Source organism: Giraffa tippelskirchi, chromosome 5 (assembly GCF_054371585.1).
Source record: "Giraffa tippelskirchi isolate mGirTip1 chromosome 5, T2T-mGirTip1v1.2.pri, whole genome shotgun sequence".
Classification (NCBI taxonomy): domain Eukaryota; kingdom Metazoa; phylum Chordata; class Mammalia; order Artiodactyla; family Giraffidae; genus Giraffa; species Giraffa tippelskirchi.
Window position 1 is genome coordinate 50,298,106 of NC_137279.1, and position 15,961 is coordinate 50,314,066.

Here is a 15,961-nt window from a genome sequence, read left to right on the forward strand (position 1 = left end):
GCTTCCCAGGTGGCGCTAGTGGTAAAAAACCCACCTGCCAATGCAGGAAACCTAAGAGACGCGGTTTCAATCCCTGGATCGGAAAGACCCTTGGAGGAGGGCATGGCAACCCGCTCCAGTATTCTTGCCTGGAGAATCCCACGGACAGAGGAGCCTGGCAGGCTACAGTCTATAGGGTTGCACAGAGTCAGACATGACTGAAGCGTCTTAGCACTCATGCTAAGACATGAGTTGGGAAACTCATGAGAACAAAAGGTTGGGAACTAGGGTCTCTGCAGACATAGTGCCCTTCCCGTGTATCAAAATATTCTCTCCACCCCATGCAAAATGGCACTGTCTTCCTGGAGCTCTGGGGCTGGTGTGTGTTGATGTGTGCTAGCTTAGCCAGCAATGGCTTTCCTGCGTGTCTCAGGCCTGCCCCGCTCCCGCCCCCAGCCCCACCTCTTCTCTTTGTTCTCAGAAACCAAACAGAGCCAGGCAGGCCCAAACCAGGAGGGGGGCTTCCAGGAAACATCTGGGGTGGCTGGGCAGACGTAAGCTGTGACCCTGGCTCACTGAAGAGCTCTGTGTGGCCTTCAGAGGCCAGCCCACTCCCAACCCCTGAGAACTCCACCTCCGGGGGTTTTCCCTGGGCTGGCTGACTCCTTGTCCTGGGAGTTGGGTGTTTATATTAATATCCCAAATGCTAATTAAGATCAAAGTGACTCTGCCGTTCACCTGTGGGACAGAAGTCTGGACAGTGACACAGCCTCCACGGACACCAGCCTGCGAGGGCTTCTTACTGGGAATCATCAACACAATAGTCTGCCTTGGGGGTGTGCTTGGAAACTAGTTGAAGGTGTATGATGAGAAACTTGGGAGGAACTCAGTTGACAGATGATACTCAGACATTTCCTCAAACAAGCGTGGTAGAACCACTCCCAGTCTCCATTTTCTAGTCTCATTTACCTGCTGAGCCAGCTGCTGCAGGTGGCGGGCAGAGGGCTCTAGGGAGGCTGTTCTCTCTCCCTCTTGATGGTCTCTAAGATTTTGGAAGCCTGTGAGGTTCACCCTGTCTGTGTCCTCAGAATGCCTTCGATGTGACTGTCATAGAGTGTATCTCTTGTGGCTCCATCACGATGTCCCATTCCATCAAACTTCAGTGTTTTTATCTTTAATTGGCATGTCCTCACTGAAACTCTGTGGTCTCTTCTCAAGCAATTTTCCAGCAATAAAGTTTTCCTGGCTAGCCCGTAAGCAGTACTTTTTAGCATTTGGGTTGGCACGGATCCAGGTGGCAATTTTCGACCATCTGTGAGACTACCTGACAGGTTTTCAAGTTCAAGCAGATCCACAGGTTTAAACAGGCAGGCTGCACCCTGAAATGCACGTGGGGAGTGGTTGGGGCACCCATGTTTCCTCCATTCTTATCGCCACTGCCCCATGTGCTTCTCATTCAAGTCAAACCATAGGGAGGACTTAGTTTTTACAGAAAAGCAAACTATTAAAAAAAATCAAATTGCATTCTTGTAAACACTCTTCTGACTGTGTTGTTCTGAGGACAGGGTTACATTTCGGTGACTCTTTCCAAAGGTTTACGGTTTTACCAGCTGCCAGGAGCTGGGTGCTTCTCGGGAGGAGAAAGGCTGGCTCCGCTCCTAAGGTGCTGACAGTAAAGGCTCCACTTCGCTGACAACTTTGACCCATCAGCCTCCTCTAAGATAAGCTTCCGGGTTTTCATGTTGCAACGCACTCCAAACCGCAGAGGTTATGACTTCTCTGTTTCTTCTTTCCTGAACCACCAGGCAGGGCAACAAGCCCTGCCCACTTCCTGCTCACGTGTTGGGTCTGTAACGACCTTTTACTCCAGGACGTGAAGTCAAAAGCAAGCCCCGAACAATAGCTGGGTGACTCTGTGAGGCGGATACTCCAGCCTGGGCACCGACTCAGGATTGCCTTAACTTCAGAACAAACTGCAATTAGTTAGGTAACAAATCCCAGCCAGTCTCACAAACTCCAGACTTTAGGAATGCAATATGGATTAACTCTACACTTAGGCATAAAGATGTTGATCTTCTATCTCTTGCATTTCTTTTTTTCTCCTGGTGGTGTAGCTGAGGCTCCCAGGGGAGCTGCAAGAGAAGGAACTTCTGATAGAAGCAGACAGGGAGAGTTTGAAGGCTGGGTTTTTGTGACATCAAATAGCCCTGCAGGGGGCTGGGTGTTTGTTGTTATAAAGAGCACAGCCTAAAAAAGACAGCTGCGCCAAACAGCAGGCAACTGATTGGGTGTGTGTTCAGCGCACTGTGCACAGTCCTTTTTGTTGTTGTTTAGCTGCTAAGTTGTGTCTTCCTCTTTGGGACCCCACAAACTGTAGACCTCCAGGCTCCTCTGTCTATGGGATTTCCCAGGCAAGAGTACTAGAGTGAGTTGCCATTTCCTTCTCCAGGGGATCTTCCCATCTCAGGGATCGGACCCAAATTTCCTGCATTGGCAGGTGGATTCTTTATCACTGAGCCACCCAGAAAGCCCATGCACAGCTCCAGTTGCCAGCAAATGGGGCCGATAACAAGATCACATGACAAGTCCTAGCTTTCCTGGTGCCCTCAGTTCATGAGCCAACACCCACGCATTAAGCCAGCACCCTCACTGGGTATATCATTACTGGTTTTGAGGGGTGGAACAGACTTACCACCAAGGACATCTTGTTTCCTGTCCCAAATCTCTGGAAACCAGTTGGGATTTCAGCCGCTCTTGGCTGGCCTCTCCTGGCCCCTCATAAGTCACCATGGGCTCCAAGTTAGACAGCCTTTGTCTCTCTTCCCAGCTGTGCCACTTACTCCCTGTTTCAACGTGGCAAGTCAGTTAGCCCCTTTTCCAGTTTCTTCACCTGCAATATGGGTATACCAATTCCACCTTCACAGGATTTTTTGAAGGATTAATAGAGCTATAAGATGGTGGCACCTGGCAGAGTTTTAACGAGTGGTAGGTAGATCTCGTACGTATCTTTGTAGTCCCAAACGTCGGCTGGCCTGTGGTGAGCTGCCGCATTTCTGTGTGCAGGACAGAGGGTGGGTCCAAGCACTGACCTAACTCCACACATTTCCTTATTCTTCTCTTGCCTCCCGTATGTCCTTTAAATTAATCATGCCAGGATATACAACCCCCACCCCCACTGCTGAACACTTCTGTGGATGACCTTGCACTCAGCTAGCATTCTGTCACCTTGATCCCCTCATGTAGTGAGGGTATCGCATGCTAAGGCGCAGCACCACTGGACAGTGACTTGGGCAGACCCCGAGAGTCTGGAAACTCTGAGCTGGTAGGACCATGTCACTATAGCAACCACTGAGAAAATGTAGTGGTATATTTTCTTCATCTCTTCTTCTGATTCTTACTTACCCTTTTTTGTTCCAAGTGTGTGTTTTTTTTAATCCACTTTTTTTTATCCATTCAAAAAACCATGGACCTGTACTATGGATAGGAGGCAAAGACCACTAAGATGATGAAACAATGCCCATCCTCAGTTTGGAGTTAGAGGTCAGCAAACACATCATGCTGAGTGACATGTGATGAAACCAGTTATGAGTGAAGGACATGTAGCATTAAGTCTTTGTTAGCTAAGACAAGCCCTTCTGCTGGCTGTGCACATCTATACCTGACCAACATCCATTTACACCTGACCACCCTCCATTTTCTATCTATACTTGACAGCCCTCTAAGGGCTCTGGCCAGTCTAGGCAGGGCACTGTCTGCAGTGCTTCCCAAAATATCTTTTCTAAAAGACATTTTATTATTTATTTACTTAATTAATTTTTGGCTACACTGAGCCTTCAGGGCTGCAAGAGGGCTTTCTCTAGTTGCAGCGAGTGAGGGCTGTTCTCTAGTTGTGGGGCACGGGCTTCTCACTGTGGTGACTTCTCTTGTTGTGGGGCACAAGCTCTAGGGAGCACGGGCTTTGATAGTTGCAGCGCACACCTACAGCTTGCCCCGAGGCAAGTGGAATTTTCCCAGACCAGAGATCGAACCCATGTCCCCTGCACTGGCAGGCGGATTCTTAACCACTGGACCACCAGGGAAGTTCCCAAGAGCATCTTGAAGGAGCACCCTTTCCTCCACCTTGGGACCAAGATGGAATCTTCACTCCTGTCATGCTGGAGTGATTCTCATGTGATTTAAGCCTTTTTTCTTCTTCCTATTTAGAAACTTCAAACAGACAACAAAGGGAGTCAGATATTTTTTATTCTCTCTGAACTCCTTAAGTGCATAACAAGTCGAAAAGTTTCCAGCCCCTTTGCTTTTGGTTTCATCTGTCCACGGCGATAAGGTTCTAGAAGGGTTCCTAGACTGTGCACCACCTACCCATGCCAAGAACAGCACAGACAATCCAGACTTCCGTCTTGAAAGTGACCCTGGCAGTCCATCAACTTCTAGCTACTTTTTAAACATCCTCTGCTCCATCCTCTTGGTTTGCAGATTATAAATTGACCTCTTCTTGGAAGACATAGAAGCAGAATTCTCCCCTGCCACAGGTGGTTGAGGCAGAGCCAGTAGAGGGAGCTCAGGGATGTCATTAATGATTAATTAAGTGTATCCAGAATTTCTAACATTTGGCACATGGACAACAGGAGCAAACATTGAAAATAATCCAAATCTTACCGACAAGGAGTGAAACTTGTCATAAAACACTCCTAAACCTGTGCCCAGATGACAAAGCAAGTTCACAGCACCATGGGCTTCGATGGTCACATGATTTTCAGGAGCGCTCAAGCTGGATTGCTGAACCTGGGACGTGCTATGCCCCAAGCTGGCCCTACTCTACCAGAGGCGAGCACTTCCTCAGTGGACACCAACCTGTGGGTAAGATCTCAAAGGCACTGGTGTGAATTCAGCGAGTATTCCTTGCAAAATCTACCTAAAGGTAGAAGACATGGCAGCTGCTATGGAAAACTACATGGTTTCCAGGTTCCTGAAAAAATTTAACATAGAATTACCGTATGATCCAGGGATTTTACTTCTGGATATGTGTATGTGTGCTAAGTTGCTTTAGCCATGTCCGACTTTTTGCGACCCCATGGACTGTAGCCCACCAGGATCCTCTGTCCATGGGCTTCTCCAGGCAAAATACTGGAGTGGGTTGCCATGCCCTCCTCCAGGGGATCTTCCCGAACTGAGGATCAAATGCATGTCTCTTAAGCCTCCTACATTGGCAGGCGGGTTCTTTACCACTAGTACCACTTGGGAATCCCAAAACTTAAAGTAGGAAGTCGTATACTTCTATAACCAAATTCAGAGCAGAAATATTCACAATAGCCAAAAGATGGAAGCAACTCAGGAGTCCATTGATGAGTGAATGGGTAAACAAAGTGTGGTATATATATACAATGGAAAATCATTCAATTTTAAAAAGGTAACCAATTCTGACATATTCTATAGTGGATGAGCCTTGAGGACATTATTCTAAGTGAAATAAGCCAGTCACAAAAGGACACATGCTTTGTGAATCCACTTACATGAGGTATATAGAATAGACAAACTAATGGAGACAGAAAGTAGAATAATGGTTGCAGGGACTGGAGAAGGGGGAAATAATTATTTAATGGGTACAGAGTTTCCATCTGGGAAGATGAAAAAAGTTCTGGAGACTGAGTGAGTTAACTTAGGCAGGTTGATAAGGAGTCCAAGCCTAAGGCTCCTTTAAGGAGGAGGTAAACATTCTTTCTTTTTCACATTCTTTTGCCTTAGACAACTAGGCCTTGCAGGCAGCAGTATCTCTTATTCAAGGACATATCTTTTTTTGAGCTTTGGATGAATGTTATGGGAGAAGGCCTGGGTAAAATTTCCACAGCCTTGAGCTTTGGGTTAACCCGTTCCTTCTGGCTGATCTCGTGCTGATGTCATCCCTGGATGTGTGTTAGGGGAAAGGGTCTGGGTGAAATTCTCACAGCCTTGAGGTATTTTTTTATCTATTCTCAGCAGCTAGTTGAGAAGTATATAAGGCTTAATCTAGTGAGGTGGTTACTCTCCTTCCTCCTTCTGATGTCTATGTCAGAAGCTTTTTCTGTCACTTTCACTTTAAATAAAATCTACACAAAGCACAGAGTGTCTTCGGTCCTGGAGTTAAATCTTCTTCACGAATATAGCAGCACCATTCACCATTCACCATAAGTTATCAAGCTGAATGGTGATGATGCGTGTACAGTAATGTGAAGGTACTTAATGCCACTGAACCGCACAGGTAAAAATGGTTAAGAGGAAACATTTTATGTTACATGTATTTTACCACAATTTGAAAAAGAAGCAAAAAATCGGTAGTATTTATAAATATTACTGATTATTATTAGTGAGCAAAGGATTTTCAAAGTAACTGGCAGAATTTATATTGCCCTTTTGGATGTAATAAGAAATAGGAATTCCCTAATTTGACTATGACTTGAGAACATTAAGAAAGGCATCCCATTAAATTCATGGTCAGCACTCTGGGACTTTTTCACAGGCATATACATTGTCTAGTAGGCATATGGGAAGCAAAAGTATGTTTAAAACACAGACCATTAAGAAAAATGAATGTAAAGGGATTTGAGTAGCCTGCCTTGGCCAGTGGGAGGTGATTCCCAGAAAAATGGGAGCATCTCTCCTCTGTTCAGGATGGGTGTCTTGGCCTTGACTTACAGAAGGGCCAGGAGAATGAACACAAAGAACATCACAGAAAGTAAAACAGGAAAAAGAAGAGGAAATTAAAATAAAAAGAGCTGTATATTTGTAGAAATGACATTTTTGATGGGTGCTGCTATAATGCTATTTGGAAGATTAATGCTATAGGAGGGCTTCCCTTGTGGCTCAGCTGGTAAAGAATCCGCCTACAATGAGGGAGACCTGGGTTCGAACCCTGGGTTAGGAAAATCCCCTGGAGAAGGGAAAGGCTACCCCCTCCAGTATTCTGGCCTGGAGAAATCCAAGGACTGTATAGTCCATGGGGTCGCAAAGAGTCAGACAGGATTGAGTGACTTTCATTTCCACTTCCAATGCTATGGGAAGGCTTATAATCTTGTACTTTTGTTACTTTACAAATGGGATGATTCTGAATGGTCCAAGGCAAACCTTTTTTTGTTTTTACATTACATAGACAAAAGGTTATATTACTGAGATTTCAGAAATCTAAGTATGTAAAAACTATACTCATATAGGCAAAAAATGGCATTTTGTTTCACAACGTGACTTATCCTGGAGAAGATCCGGAGTTGAGAGTACCATGACTTGCTTTGCTATAGAGGTGGTTATCTGTGTGATCATAGTCTTTTGTATCAAACATAAACAAGCAAAGAAATATCTTAAGCAACTTAGTATGATGATGCATTTTTTTTCTGCCAAACTACTCACGTCAAATAATATTTAAAGTTCTTGAATGGATATTCAGGCTGCCTCTGCACGACTTTCAAATACATCTATTTTGCAATTACATTTCATCCATTTTTTTTAACGTGGACCATTTTTAAAGACTTTATTGAATTTGTTACAACATTACTTCTGTTTTACGTTTTGATTTTTTTTGGGGGGGGGCTTGAGGCATGTGGGATCTTAGCTCCCCAACCAGCGATTGAACCCGCACCCAACGCATTGGAAGGTGAAGTCTTAACCACTGAACCACCAGGGAAGTCCCCTGTTTTAATAGACATAATAGTCAGATATATAATTAGTCATTTATGCAGGTGTGTGTTCTGAATAAAATAATACACTATTGTACCTCAAACAGGCTTTAGGTTGTACAATCAGTTAAGATGCATTTGCTCAAGTAAAATGAAGAAATTTAAAACAATTCTGCAAATCTGATTTTAAACATTCATCTCAGGTATTTTATATCATCTCCCTCAAACTTTTAAAAAAATATTTACTTATCAATATTTTTTTGGCCGTGGTGGTTGTCTAGTGGTGGTACAGCAGCTCTAGAGTGGGTGGGTAGTTGACCTTCGGGCACATGAGTGGGATCTAGTTCCCCAACCAGGGATAGAACCCACATCCTCTGCATTGGAAGGCTGATTCTTAACCACAGGACTACCAGGGAAGTCCCCCTCAAACATGTGTTAAGCAGATTTAATTGTGCTGGCTGTGTGCTGTGCTTAGTCACTCAGCCATGTCCGACTCTTTTCGACCCCATGGACTGTAGCTCACCAGGCTCCTCTGTCCATGGGATTCTCCAGGCAAGAATACTGGAGTGGGTAGCCACTCTCCTTTTCCAGGGCATCTTCCCAACCCAGGGATTGAACCTGGGTCTCCGCATTACAGGAATACAACAGGTACAGTGATACTTAAAAAAAAAAGAAAAAAAATTACAGGGGTAAATTGAATCTTCTAAGACAGCCCCTAGGCGGAAGGGCATTCAGGCAAGCCTGCAGAATTAGGGCATAGGAATTGAGAGTCGAGGAGGAAAGGATCAAAGGTGGAGACGAGGGCCAGTTTGCATGCCACGTGTGCTCAGAGGAGCACAGACACAAAGGTTCTGCATGACAGGTGTGCTCAGAGGAGCACAGTCACAAGAGTTCTGTGTCTTCAAAAGGTAGACAAAAAGCCCACGAGCTGTATTTTGATCAGCCTGGGAAGCCTCCAGCTGATTCGACAGTGGGGGCAGGTAACAATTAGAAGGTTAGGGCCAGGAGAACCAGGAGACTGCCCCAGGAACCAGGGGGGCTCAGGCAGAGGAAAGGGCAGACGCTTTGGAATCTTTAGATCTGGGTTAGAATTTTCACTCCAGCACTTATTTGCTGGATGTGCCTTGGCATGTTTGTCGACCTGAGTCTATTTCTTTATCCTAAAGATGGGGATAATGATAAATATTTCATTGAGTTGATTTGAGTCATAAATAAGATAAGAAGGGGACTTCCCTGATGGTCCAATGGTTAAGAATCGGCCTTACAATATAGGGGACTCCGGTTTGATCCCTGGTCAGGGAACTAACATCCCACATTGCTGTGGAACTACTGAGCCCACACACTACAACTAGAGAGAGTCCGTGCACCACAGTGAAAAATCTGTATGATGCAATGAAGATCCCATGTGCTGTAGCTGAGACCCAAGGCAGACAAGTTAAAAAAAAAGAAGGATAAGGAATGGAAGTGCTCTCCACACTGCAGGTTCTCATTAGACATTAGTCCTCTCTCCATGATATCTCTTTCTCTACCACCCAGATGCCAACTGCAGGTGCCCCCCACTTTCCCTAAAGGGTGTGAAGCAGTTTTAGGATAGGGTCGGAGCAATCACTGAAGAGAAGTGATTAGCGTTGATGAGCTCAGGCTTAGCTTTGGCCGGAAGTGAAGCAACGTGGCAATTATGTATAACACAAACAAATACACTCTGTCCCACACTGGAGCCCCCAGTCTGCCCCAGACAGACTCTGAGCGGGAGGCGGGGGTGGAAGGCTGCCCTCAGGGATTTACAGTTTAGCCACTGTGCCAACACAAACCATGCGTCTGGGTTATGTCTAAACCCCATGTGAAGCATCCAGTAGGTTCTTAATAGAAACATATTCTGGATTAAGATAGATAAGGGCTCAGAGATCAAGACCAAGGCAGAGGGAAGAATGGTCAACAGAGTGAGTATTGGTGGCTAAGGAGCTGGGCCAGAGGCTGGGGGCAGGGGAGACAGGGAGGGGAGGGCAGTTGAGCTGTGCTACTAAGGCAGAAAGCTCTCTCATCTACCCTGCTTAATGGGAACAGTTAGTGCCAGTGAAAGCTCCATTGCCTTTTCCCTTAACTCAGCCTCATAGAAGAATCACAGTTACTAGCCCAAGAGGGAGAGAATTTACTTAGTCTGGCTTTTGGAGGAACATAGATGACAGAGTTTCATAATTAGCTAACCAGTCATTTCTTTAATGGGGTGAGACACAAAGAGAAATAAAATATGATTCCTGCAGTGACAGGCATATGTGGGAAGTGCCATGCAGGCAGAGAGATGGGGGAAGGTTTGCTGAGGATGAGCAAGATCATTCTCGGAAAAAGGGAGAAGGCATTCAAGCAATGTATCCATGGCCCCATCAGAAATTTTGTAGAAATGGAGGGTGAAGTGGGTGGGAAAGTTCAGACAGGCATAAAAAGAAACAGAGGGAGCCCACCTTGGGGCAAAGATCTATGAGGGCAAGAGTTTCTGAGGCTCTTTCCTGTATGTCGTGCTATGAAGTATGAATTTTTTCCTGGAGAAAAATAATTCAGGACCCCCAACATACCCATGCAAATTTTATGCTAATTTTAAAAAAGTTATTAATCAGCAAATGTTAAAAACAAAATGTTTGAATAATAATTACTTTCTGAGCAAAGGATCTTTAAGATTAAATCTGGGACTTCCCTAATGGTCCAGTGGCTAAGACTCCGTGCTCCAATGCAGAGGGCCCGGGTTCTATTGTGAGTCAAAGAACTAGATCCCATGTGCTGCAACTAACACTTCAAACGCAGCAACTAAGGATCTCAGGTGCTGCAATGAAGATCAAATATCCTGCATGCTGCAACTAAGACCTGGTGCAGCCATATAAGTAATTAAATGTTAAAAAAATTAAATCCAGTGAGTGGGTTAGATTTTTCACTTAGAATAGTATAGACCAAAAGACTGAAGAGACAGCAGTCTTATATTTAATAAACTAGCATTACAGGAGGATTCAAAGGATTAGATAGTTAGATAAAAAACAAAAATGCATTAAAAATGTATTGACACATATGCTACTGAAAATACCAGTTAATCTATACTATGAAAGTGGAAGTGTTAGTTGCTCAGCTATGTCTGCCTCTTTGCAACCCCATGGACTGTAGCCTGCTAGGCTCCTCTGTCCATGGGATTCTCCAGTCAAGAATACTGGAGTGGGTTTTCATTCTCTTCTCCAGGGGATCTTCCCAACCCAAGAATTGAACCTGGGTCTCCTGCATTGCAGGTGAGTTCTCTATTGTCTGAGCCACGAAGGAAGCCAAGCTATGCTAAAGGAGGATTCAAAGGATTTAGATACTTAGATAAAAAACAACAAATGCATTAAAAGGTATTGACACATATGCTATTGAAAACACCAGTTAATCTATTTACAATTGATTAAAAATGCTGACCATGAACTTGAAATAAAGCTGCAATGAGTTGTTGGCTGCTATACCTTCCAATATGTGTTAGGTTGGTACGAAAGTAATGGCAGTTTTGGATCGTGAATTTTAAATCATTATAACTAGGCTTAAAGACATCTTTGTTATTCAAAATAGGAATTATTACAATCAACACATTTTTGCCAATAAGAAATGTTTGTTTATTTCGATAGCACAAAAAATCCATACTTTGGGATTTGACGAACTCTTAGAAAAAGCATTTTCTGCCTCCTGCTGTTTGTGGGAGCATTTTCTCTGCAAAAAGCTGTCGAGATCCTTGAAGAAGTGATGGTAAGTTGGCAAGAGGTCAGGTGAATATGGCAGACGAACAAGGTAAAACTCCATAGCACAGTTCATTCAATTTTTGAAGCACTGATTGTGCAACTTGCGATTGGACGTTGTCATTGAGAACTGGGCCCATTCTGTTGACCAATGCCAGCTGCAGGCATTTCAGTTTTTGATACATCTCATGGATTTGCCGAGTATACTTCAGATGTAATGGTTTCACTGGGATTCAGAAAGCTGTAGTGGATAAGACCAGTAGCAGACCACCAAACAGTGACCATGACTACTTTTTGGTGCTAGTTTGGCTCTGGAACTTCTCAGTCTAACCACTGAGCTGGTCGTCGTCAGTTGTTGTATAAAATCTGCTTTCGTCGCATGTCACAATTGGAAGGAGAAATGGTTTGCTGTTGTGTAGAATAAGAGAAGGTGACACTTCAAAATGATGATTTTTCTGAATTTTGGTCAGCTCATGAGGCACCCGGAGAAGGCAATGGCACCCCACTCCAGTACTCTTGCCTGGAAAATCCCATGGATGGAGGAGCCTGGTAGGCTACAGTCCATGGGGTCGCTAAGAGTCGGACACGACTGAGCGACTTCACTTTCACTTTTCCCTTTCATGCACTGGAGAAGGAAATGGCAACCCACTCCAGTATTCTTGCCTGGAGAATCTCAGGGATGGCAGAGCCTGGTGGGCTGCCATCTATGGGGTCGCACAGAGTCAGACACAACTGAAGCGACTTAGCAGCAGCAGCAGCAGCAGCAGCATGAGGCACCCACTTAATGAACTTTCTTACCTTTCCAATTTACTTCAAATGCCAAATGACTGTAGAATGGTCAAGGTTAAGTTCTTTGGCAACTTCTTGTGTAGTTGTAAGAGGATCAGCTTCAGTGATCCTCTCATTTGGTCATTGTCAACTTCCGATGGCCGGCCACTGAGCTGCTCATCTTCAAGACTCTCATTTCCTTTGTAAGATTTCTTGACCCACTACTGCACTGTACATTTGTTAGCAGTTCCTGCGCCAAATGCGTTGTTGATGTTGAGAGTTTTCTCCGCTGCTTTACGACCCATTTTGAACTCAAACAAGAAAATCGCTTGAGTTTGCTTTTTGTCTAACATCATTTCCCTAGTCTAAAATAAATATAAATAAATAGCAAGTAATGCCATTAGCAAAGAAGCATAAAGCAAGAATTGTGCATTAAAATGATGAATAACGTAACCACATTTAAGAATGTATTCCAATATCAAACAGCAAAGTTCAACAACACAAAACCACAATTACTTTTGCACCAACCTAATATAATTGCATTTAATCCTCACAATCACCTTGTAGAACAGGTACACTTATTATCCCCACTTTACAGATGAGGAAATCAAGGCTTTGAGAACTGGCTGGGAGAGGACTTAAAGTGAGTGTTAGAACTGAAATTCACACTGACTCACAGGGCCACGTGGTGTTCCTGGCCCAGCAATGTCTTGAGGGTCAAGTGAAATAAATAAATGTAGATATAAAAAGTCCTTAGAGCAGCAGGAGGCAGAGGACAGAACTTAATAAATAAAACTAGTTACTATGATTATTACACCAACTCCTGCCTCTTCTTTTCTTTCTCTCTCACTAGCCTTACCTCTTTTAAATTCTTCCACTGAAGCTGAGGATGGCAGTATACTTCGGTCCATGTACTGAAAATCTCTCCTTCTGGCCTCTGATAGATAAATTATTTTAAAAAGTGGGGGGATAAGTAAGTGTTGCAAATATACATACATGTAAGTTCTTCAAATAAAAATGAAAGAAAACATTGTCTCAAAACCAACCTAATTATTTCATCATGCTAATCACGAACTCCATAGCTATGTGAATATAAGCCAAGCAGGTCAAACAGCACTGGCAAAAATGTGTTTTTATCAGACAGCTCTTGGGATTCTTTTACTTTATGAAAGAAGGCTTTCTGCAGCTCACAGTGCATAAGAGTTTGTTATGAACAGTACCCAATGAGTCCAGCTGTACTTCTTCATGGCATGGGAAATTGTACCTAGACCTATATCCTGAAAGACATGTGTCAGACCTGATAGCCCAGATCCTCTGGGAAGCAGAGCCAAATAATGGGCACATTAGTAGACATCACATTTCTTGTATTTCATATCTAAGCTTTCCTGGCCCCATGTAGGTCTTTTGGCTGCTTTAATGGCAGTGCTGATTGGCTTTGCTTCTCCAGTACTCAGTAGGAACAGGGACTGTGCCACTCATAGCCACTGGTTATACTTTAATCTTTTTTTTTTGGTTGAGCCATTCATTTGGAGACCTTAGTTCCCGGATCAGGGATCGAATCCATGCCCACTGCATAAGGAGCTTAGAGTCTACCACTAAACTGCCAGGGAAATACTAGTACCAAGATACGGCTCTTCAAGTGACTTTATATATTCTGAAAATCCGCAACTGGCTAACTGTGGATGACAAATGTCTCTCTGAGAACTAAACCGGGAAATTCACCACTCATTAAACAATGGATGTGAAAGACAAAGAAGGCTCAATGTGTTACTTGTTTTTTTACTTCTTTTTGTAGTAGTAAACCTGGGTGTTTTGCAGTTGTAACTGAGAAAATGAGCAGTCTTGCACCGGAAGCTGGGCTATAAATGGTAAAGCCCACTTATTATAATTTAATGGACAGTGCTTCCAAAATAGAAATTCACTTAAAGTTACATAGTAAGTTAGATTAACCTAGTAGTTGGGTTAAAAAAATACTTTGATTAAAACCACACTGCAAAATGGGGAACCTCAGTGGACTGCTTTAAACTCTTGACCTCAAAGGAAGGAAACCAACTAACCAATAATGATAACTTGGAGAAAAAAAAAAGATTTAGGATCCATAACAGATTCGTTGTCCACAGTGTAATGATTCAGCATTCTGGGGGCCAAGTAAAACTAGACTTGTGGGTGTGCACGTCAGGTGGTATCTCAGCGTACACCGACAGAATTTTCTGTTCGACGCCGCACGTTGGTGAATATTTTCTACCATATCTCTGCAGGACCTCCCCGTAATGTTGATCCCCCTCCTTACAGCAGCCGTCCTAGAACCGATGTGAGCTGTAAGGAACCCTTGGACATTGTTTACCAACCCCCACATCCACCCACTGGCCCCACTGGCTACCGTCCAGGTCAGTTTCTACCAAGACGCAGCCATCGCCAAGACAAAGGAGCCCCAGATTGCCTTCGGAGCTACTGCTTGTCCGGAAGGTTTCTGGAGATTTTTATTCTTATTTTTCAAATACAGTAAGGAGAGCACTAATAGTGTTTCAGCAAGAAGTACTTTCGGCCTCGGAAAGTTGATCTTTAGCGATCATTATGCAAATTTATTTTCTTTACAGCTTTTTACGATCTCTTTCGCCAAACTACTTCACACACCAATTTCCCTGCTGTGCATCGCCAGGCATCTGTGGCGCGAGTGCCGGGAGGGAAAGGGCGGGGAGAGCGAGCGGTCCGTGGGTCTGGCTGGTGAGATAAGACCGGGGGAAACACAGCCTTCTCGGGCCGAGGCAAGCGCCGATGCTCCCAGATCTGCCACCCGCCGAACTGGTCCGGCAGCTGGGTGGGGCGGGGCGGGGCGGACGCGCCACGTCTCGTGACGAATCGACAGCGCTGGGCATGATTCAAAAGGGCGAGGAGCCAATAGGAACCCTGGGAAGGCTGACCAGAGGGGCGGGGCGAGGAGAGGGCGGGGTCGGACAGGCGCGCGCCCGAGCCGCGGGACCGCGGAGCGCGAGAGCGCGAAAGCGGGCAGTGTCGCGCGCGCGGAACCGCCGCAGGGTTGCTGCTCCGCGACTCTCTCGGAGCCGTTCGTGTTCCCGCAGGATCACCGAGCAGGTGAGCTCCCGAAACCCCGCCCCGCTCCCCGCAGCGCGGTCTCCAAGGGATCTGGGGGAGGCCCGCGGGGAGGGTGCGGCGGATGGGCAGGGGTCCCGGGATGCCTGGCGTGAAGCGGCGGCTTCGCCCTCCCCTCCTCCGGGTCGGTCCGGGCGGCTGCTGGCGAGGCTCGAAGTGCGCCCGGCCCGGTCAGCTGCGGAAATGAAGCTGTGGTTTTAAATTGCCGACGTTTCCCTCCATTTTGGACGCGCCGCGTCGGAGTAAAATGATGTTGGCTGGGGAGGATGTGTGGGTGGGTGATCCACCCCTGTGCCTTTGTCCCCGCCCTGCAGCATCGGCCCTCCCAAGACTGCTCTGAGAGCCTTTTTGACAGATTAGCGGGGTGGCTTGGCGGGTCCAGCTCTTGGGTAGGCAGAACAGGCGCGGCAGCCTGGCGGACGGGGAAGTGGGGTTGCCAGGTTGACTTTAATTGTCGGTGGTTGTCACTGGCCTGGAGGGTCGTGGCGGTCTCTGGCGACTTCCAAGGCTGGCTGCATGCATTGCATTCCCCCGCCGGTGTTTCTGCGCACTCAAAAAACGGGTAGTTAGACAGGTTTGCGTGCTCCTGCTAAAGCTCGATCCCCCCCCCCTTTTTAATACATCTTTTTAAGGCTTAAAAAAAAAAAAGCGCCTGATTGCAAAGGGCCTGGTTCCAGGAAATTCACCAAAATAATTTCGCCGTCTGATCGGGAA

The 15,961-nt window shown here is 45.5% G+C and overlaps 1 protein-coding gene and 1 long non-coding RNA gene across 5 annotated transcripts in view; one reads left to right on the forward strand and one right to left on the reverse strand.

The window, feature by feature from the left end:
• Positions 1-11,224: 11,224 nt before the first annotated feature.
• On the reverse strand, positions 11,225-14,449 carry LOC145506587 (uncharacterized). Its single transcript, XR_014054054.1, has 4 exons — positions 13,183-14,449; positions 12,996-13,073; positions 12,167-12,501; positions 11,225-11,776 (listed from the first exon to the last, which is right to left on the reverse strand). It is a non-coding gene; the product is annotated as an uncharacterized LOC145506587 (long non-coding RNA).
• Positions 14,450-15,144: 695 nt separating this feature from the next.
• Positions 15,145-15,961, forward strand: part of LBR (lamin B receptor) — a 30,016-nt gene continuing 29,199 nt past the window's right edge. For 2 of the 4 annotated variants that reach the window (XM_081491563.1, XM_081491565.1), the window contains exon 1: positions 15,145-15,521. The gene's annotated coding sequence lies outside the window, so the exon portion shown is untranslated. The remainder of the gene's footprint in view (positions 15,522-15,961) is intronic. The other 2 variants (XM_081491562.1, XM_081491564.1) reach the window with 1 other exon arrangement.